Source organism: Mustela putorius, unplaced genomic scaffold, assembly GCF_011764305.1.
Source record: "Mustela putorius furo isolate JIRA1106 unplaced genomic scaffold, ASM1176430v1.1 tig00003896_pilon_pilon_pilon, whole genome shotgun sequence".
Classification (NCBI taxonomy): Eukaryota; Metazoa; Chordata; class Mammalia; order Carnivora; family Mustelidae; genus Mustela; species Mustela putorius.
In genome coordinates this window covers 6,810,154-6,814,982 of record NW_025422045.1, presented here as the reverse complement: position 1 = coordinate 6,814,982, position 4,829 = coordinate 6,810,154, and the positions used below count along the sequence as shown (strand labels likewise).

General features: G+C 46.7%; 1 long non-coding RNA gene across 1 annotated transcript; it reads left to right on the top strand.

The window, feature by feature from the left end:
- The first annotated feature begins 834 nt into the window (after positions 1-834).
- LOC101689235 lies at positions 835-4,463 on the top strand. The gene is made up of 3 exons (XR_199910.2): positions 835-911; positions 2,937-3,230; positions 4,160-4,463. It is a non-coding gene; the product is annotated as an uncharacterized LOC101689235 (long non-coding RNA).
- Positions 4,464-4,829: the final 366 nt, after the last annotated feature.

Sequence of the window (4,829 nt, the reverse complement as noted above, 5' to 3'; positions counted from 1 at the left end):
ACCTGTGTAAGGCCTGACAGCTGGTAACCAGCAGATTCGATATTAGAACCTGTCTTGTGTGATGTGGAGTTTATGCGCCGCTCCCCATCCCCCACTGCAGGCTACAGGCCGACAAAGGCCAGGGGCAGTTTGCTGAAGGAGGTTATCACGGGATTTCTTAGTCCCCACAGCAGTACTCTGATCAGCAGACTCTGTTATCTCTGTGTCCTAGTGATAATTTCAGAAATGGAAATGAATGAGCACAGGCCCCGGGACAAGTTCAGAGGGAGAGAAAGTCAAAGGCTGAGAAGTAAACAAAACTCTTAAAACTCTCCAAAATGAAATCCTCCCTGACGCTGGATGGCTGTCAACTTTTTTTTTTTTTCTTTTTTTAACGATATCTCAGATCTGACCCCTTAACCATTTTCCGGGAACCCTTCCCTTTTCCCCCACACACAGTCATCTGCCTTCACAGCCCTTTACTGCTTAGTAAAAGGCTTAGTAAAAAACTGTGTTTCTTGCTACTGTCTCTACACATCGCTCTCCAGATATTGTTCTTTCTTCAAACAGGTTGCTCCGCTTTGATGCCCCCCTTCTGGCGGGGAGGGGGGGGGGGGGGGGGGGGGGCAGGGATCTGAGAATGGGGATTAGGGAGAGGCGGAGACACAGGGCCTCAGAGTCGCCTTTGGAGGAAGGGAAGGATAGAAAACTTCTGAGGCAGTGTGAACACGCACAGGGCTCTGATGAGGTCACCCCCGGAGGAGGCCGTTGCTATGAGGAACATTACCCATAATCCCTCTAGCTTCCAAAGTTCCTATTGCAGTAAACAATGCCCAGTGGAATGATAATCCTGGTGTCAAATGTCCTGCTGATTTTGTAGGGGTACAGGTGCATCTTTGTCTGAAAGAGCGGCATTCCTTTTCAGGATGAGGGTAGGAAAGAATGTGACCGAATTCCTGAGATACCACTAAGGGACCGCAGCCATGGCCAGGGACAGCATCAGCATGGGTGTTTCCCCGAAAGAGCAGTCCCACTCTGGCCAGAGGGCTTCACCGGTCCTGCTCAGGATTTCATCTTTATGTGGAGGCACAGGATGGAGACTGGCTTCTTTTTCTTCTTCTTCTTCTTTTTTTTTTTTAATTTTTTTTTTTCTACTGAAATTTTTTAAAATTGTGTCATGTTCATCAACATAAAATACATTTTTAGCTTTTGATGCAGTGTTCCAAGATTCTTTGTTTATGTACAACACCCAGTTCTCCATGCAATATGTGCCCTCCTTAAAACCCATCAGTAGGCTCAACCATCCCCTTCCACTCTCCCCTCTAAAACCCTCAGTTTGTTTCTCAGAGTCCACAGTCTCTCGTGGTTCATCTCCCCCTCTGATTTCTCCCAATTCACTCTTCCTTTCCTTCTCCTACTGTCCTCCATGTTATTCCTTATGTTCCTCAAGTAAGTGAAACCATGTGATAATTGACTCTCTCTGCTTGACTTATTTCACTCAGCATAATCTCCTCCAGTCCCATTCATGTTGATGCAAAAGTTGGGTATTCATTGTTTCTGATGGGTGAGTAATATGGCATTGTATATATGGACCATATCTTCTTTATCCATTTGTCTGTTGAAGGGCATCTCAGCTCTATCCACAATTTGGTTATTGTGGACATTGCGGCTATGAACATGGGGGTACATATGGCCCTTCTTGTCACTACATCTGTATCTTTGGGGTAAATACCTAGTGCAATTGCAGGGTCATAGGGAAGCTCTATTTTTAATTTCTTGAGGAATCTCCACACTATTTTCCAAAGTGGCTACACCAACTTGCACTCCCACCAACAGTGTAAAAGGGTTCCCCTTTCTCCACAACCTCTCCAACATTTGTTGTTTCCTGCCTTGCCTATCTTTGCCATTCTAACTGGTGTAAGGTGGTATCTCAGTGTGGTTTTGATTTGAATCTCCCTGAAGGTTAATGATGATGAATGAGTCTGCTAGCCAGTTGTATGTCTTCATTGGATGTCTGTTCATGTCTTCTGCCCATTTTTTGACATAATTATCTGTTCTTTTGGGTATTCAGTTTGAGAAGTTCTTTATAGATCTTGGATATCATCCCTTTGTCTGTAGTGTCATTTGCGAATATCTTCTCCCAATCCGTGGGTTGCCTCTTTGTTTTGTTGACTATTTCCTTTACTGTGCAGAAGCTTTTTAACTAGATGAAGTCCCAAAAGTTCATTTTCACTTTTGTTTCCTTTGCCTTTGGAGATCTGTCTTGAAAGAAGTTGCTGTGGCTGATATCAAAGAGGTTACTGCCTATGTTTTCCTCTAGGATTTTGATGGATTCCTGGGGAGACTGACTCCTGAGAGGCAATTTTCAAAGCCTACCTGAATCAGAATCACTTGGTTGCGGGGAGGGGCAGAGGTAGGCTTGTTAAAGTGTTAATTTAGGACTCCACCCTAGACTTATTGAATCAGAATCCTATAGGGGTCCCCAGGAATCCCCATTTTTAATAAGTGGCCCAGATAATCTGGGTACTGAGTCTACTGATTTTGGTACTGTTCTTCAAGGGCTCTGTAGGTGCCTGAAACTTCCTGTGGGGCAACCAAGCTGGTGTAAGGAGGCACATGACAAGTGACCAGGAGTCCTGAGCCCCAGCTTTCTCTTTGGCTATGCCGTGTGACCTTGAGCAAGTTACGTCACCAGCCTGGGCTTCATTTCCTTATCTGCTAAATAAGCTTGCAGAGCTTCTTAATGGCGGGATCAGGCCAGCCCCACAGACTCGGGTCTTTGTTTTGGCACTTGAGCTTGAAATGAGAGCAGGACTTCTGAAAGTAGATGGGAATTATAGCAACTTTTATTATGCATAGTGCGCCCCAGGCATTGGTGTACAGACCAAGGCAGATGAGTTCATTTTCTCTCCACCATAACTCTCTGAATTTGGTGCTTTCCTATTCCCATTTTACAGATAAAGGAATGGAGGCAAAGTTCACAGAAAAGTTAAGGTCGCATAGGTAGTAAGAAGTAGAGCTGGATTCCGAACTCCGACCCAGAGCTCTTGTTCTTCACAACAAAGATACACTATCTCTCAGCCATAAATGTCCCACTGGCAATCGGAAATACCAGACACAGCTAAGAGGTTTGATCACCCAGCAAATGTGGCAGTTCCCTAAATAGAGGTGACAGATGGAAAGCCCGAGGAGCATGGAAGGAGTAGAGAGCTGGAGCACCAAGAAACACTGGCCGACTTAACTAACCCAAGGTAACTCAGTCTTACCCACTTCTGGAGGATTACACATGGGATATAGAGGGGGGTGCTTAAAGCTTCCAGACAGGTGGGTGAGGGAAATCTTGGGGCAGGGGAGCAAAAGTCCATCTCAGAGTACCCTGCCCAGCTCGCTCCGGGGATAATGGCTCTAACCCTACCCTTTCGTTTGTAGAGATCTGAGAGCAGAAATAGGTCCCTGCTTTTTCCTAAGCTTTGAAGATTGTTTCAGGAAGTTAAAAACTGACCACCATGAAACCATACTCCCTTCACCAGAGAAGACTTGTCCTGCAGATAACACCAGGACCTTAGCTGGCCTCAGGCAGAGACTGGGCCAGAATTTGGTGGTGGAAGAAGCAGGTTTGCTCAGAAGGTGCAGTTACAGTGAGCATGGCCTTCTGCTCCTGGATGAGCGAGGGGTTGGATTTCTCAGGGAAGGCAAGGATCTCTCTCTTCTCAGCATGCTGTCCCTGAGAAGGAGGGTGGTATTCCCTTTTCTGCCCCAGCATCAACTCTCACCTTTATGGTAATGACTCTCCAATGCGTACGTACATCTAGTCTGGGACTTTCTGTGGGGCCCCAGACTCTTCTATCCAATAGCCTCCTGGACATCTCCCTGTAGAGGTCCTACTGGTGACACAAACTCATGTCTCCATCCAAATTTAGGCTGTTTGTCCTGATCCCATGCCCTCTTTAGCTCTTCTTTTGGTTAATGAAACCAGTTCACCAAGTCCTATGATGCTTCCTATCATCTACAGGTGAAAAGTCAGGGAACTTTGGGAGGCAGACCCACCTGCCTGCCCAGCCCCCCAGGCCCAGTCCCGGGCCCAGTCTTTTCATTCCAACCACCCCTGTGCCCTCTAACACCTGGGTGTCTTTCTTCTGACTAGTTTTGTTTTTATTTTTGTTGGTTTTGTTTTTGTTAGAGGGCCTTATCTTGGTCTGACAGTCTGATTGCACTCTCTGCCTTCAAGACCTGGCTCAACTCCTTTGAGAAGTCTTCCAAGATTGCAACAACCCCTCTCCAGGAGAGTTCCTTTCCTCCTTGGAGTTCCCACCACCCTTCTTGCACACCAAGGACATGTTTGTCACTTTGCATTGTTAACATCTGTTCACATGTCCTGCCTCTGGACACCAAGCTTCTCCATGGAGAGGACTATCTGTCACACATGTGCATACGCAACTCTGTTCTCAGTGCTGGACAAGAACCCAGGAGTTGTGGTTGAATAAATGAATACATGATTCAATAATTGGGTCAGAATTTCTGGGAAAATGGACCTGTAGAACCACAAGATTTTATCCAAAGCATAAAATGGTGGTATAAGAAAGGGTAGATGCCTAGAGGGACCACCCAGGGGTCGTCCAGCCTGGGACTCTGAATGTGTGTGATTCTCCACGAAGTGCCAGGCTCAGTCCATGTGTGTGACCTTCAGGCACCCTGGCCCACCCTTCCATGGCTACCTCCTCTCCTGCTGTCCCCATCCTGCAACAGTTCACCCCCTTTCTTGTCTAAGAGCCCAGTACACTCCCTTTGTTCTGGTCCTTCTGGAAACCATCCCTTCCCACTTTGCCCCTGCTTCCTCTAGGGAGCCTCTC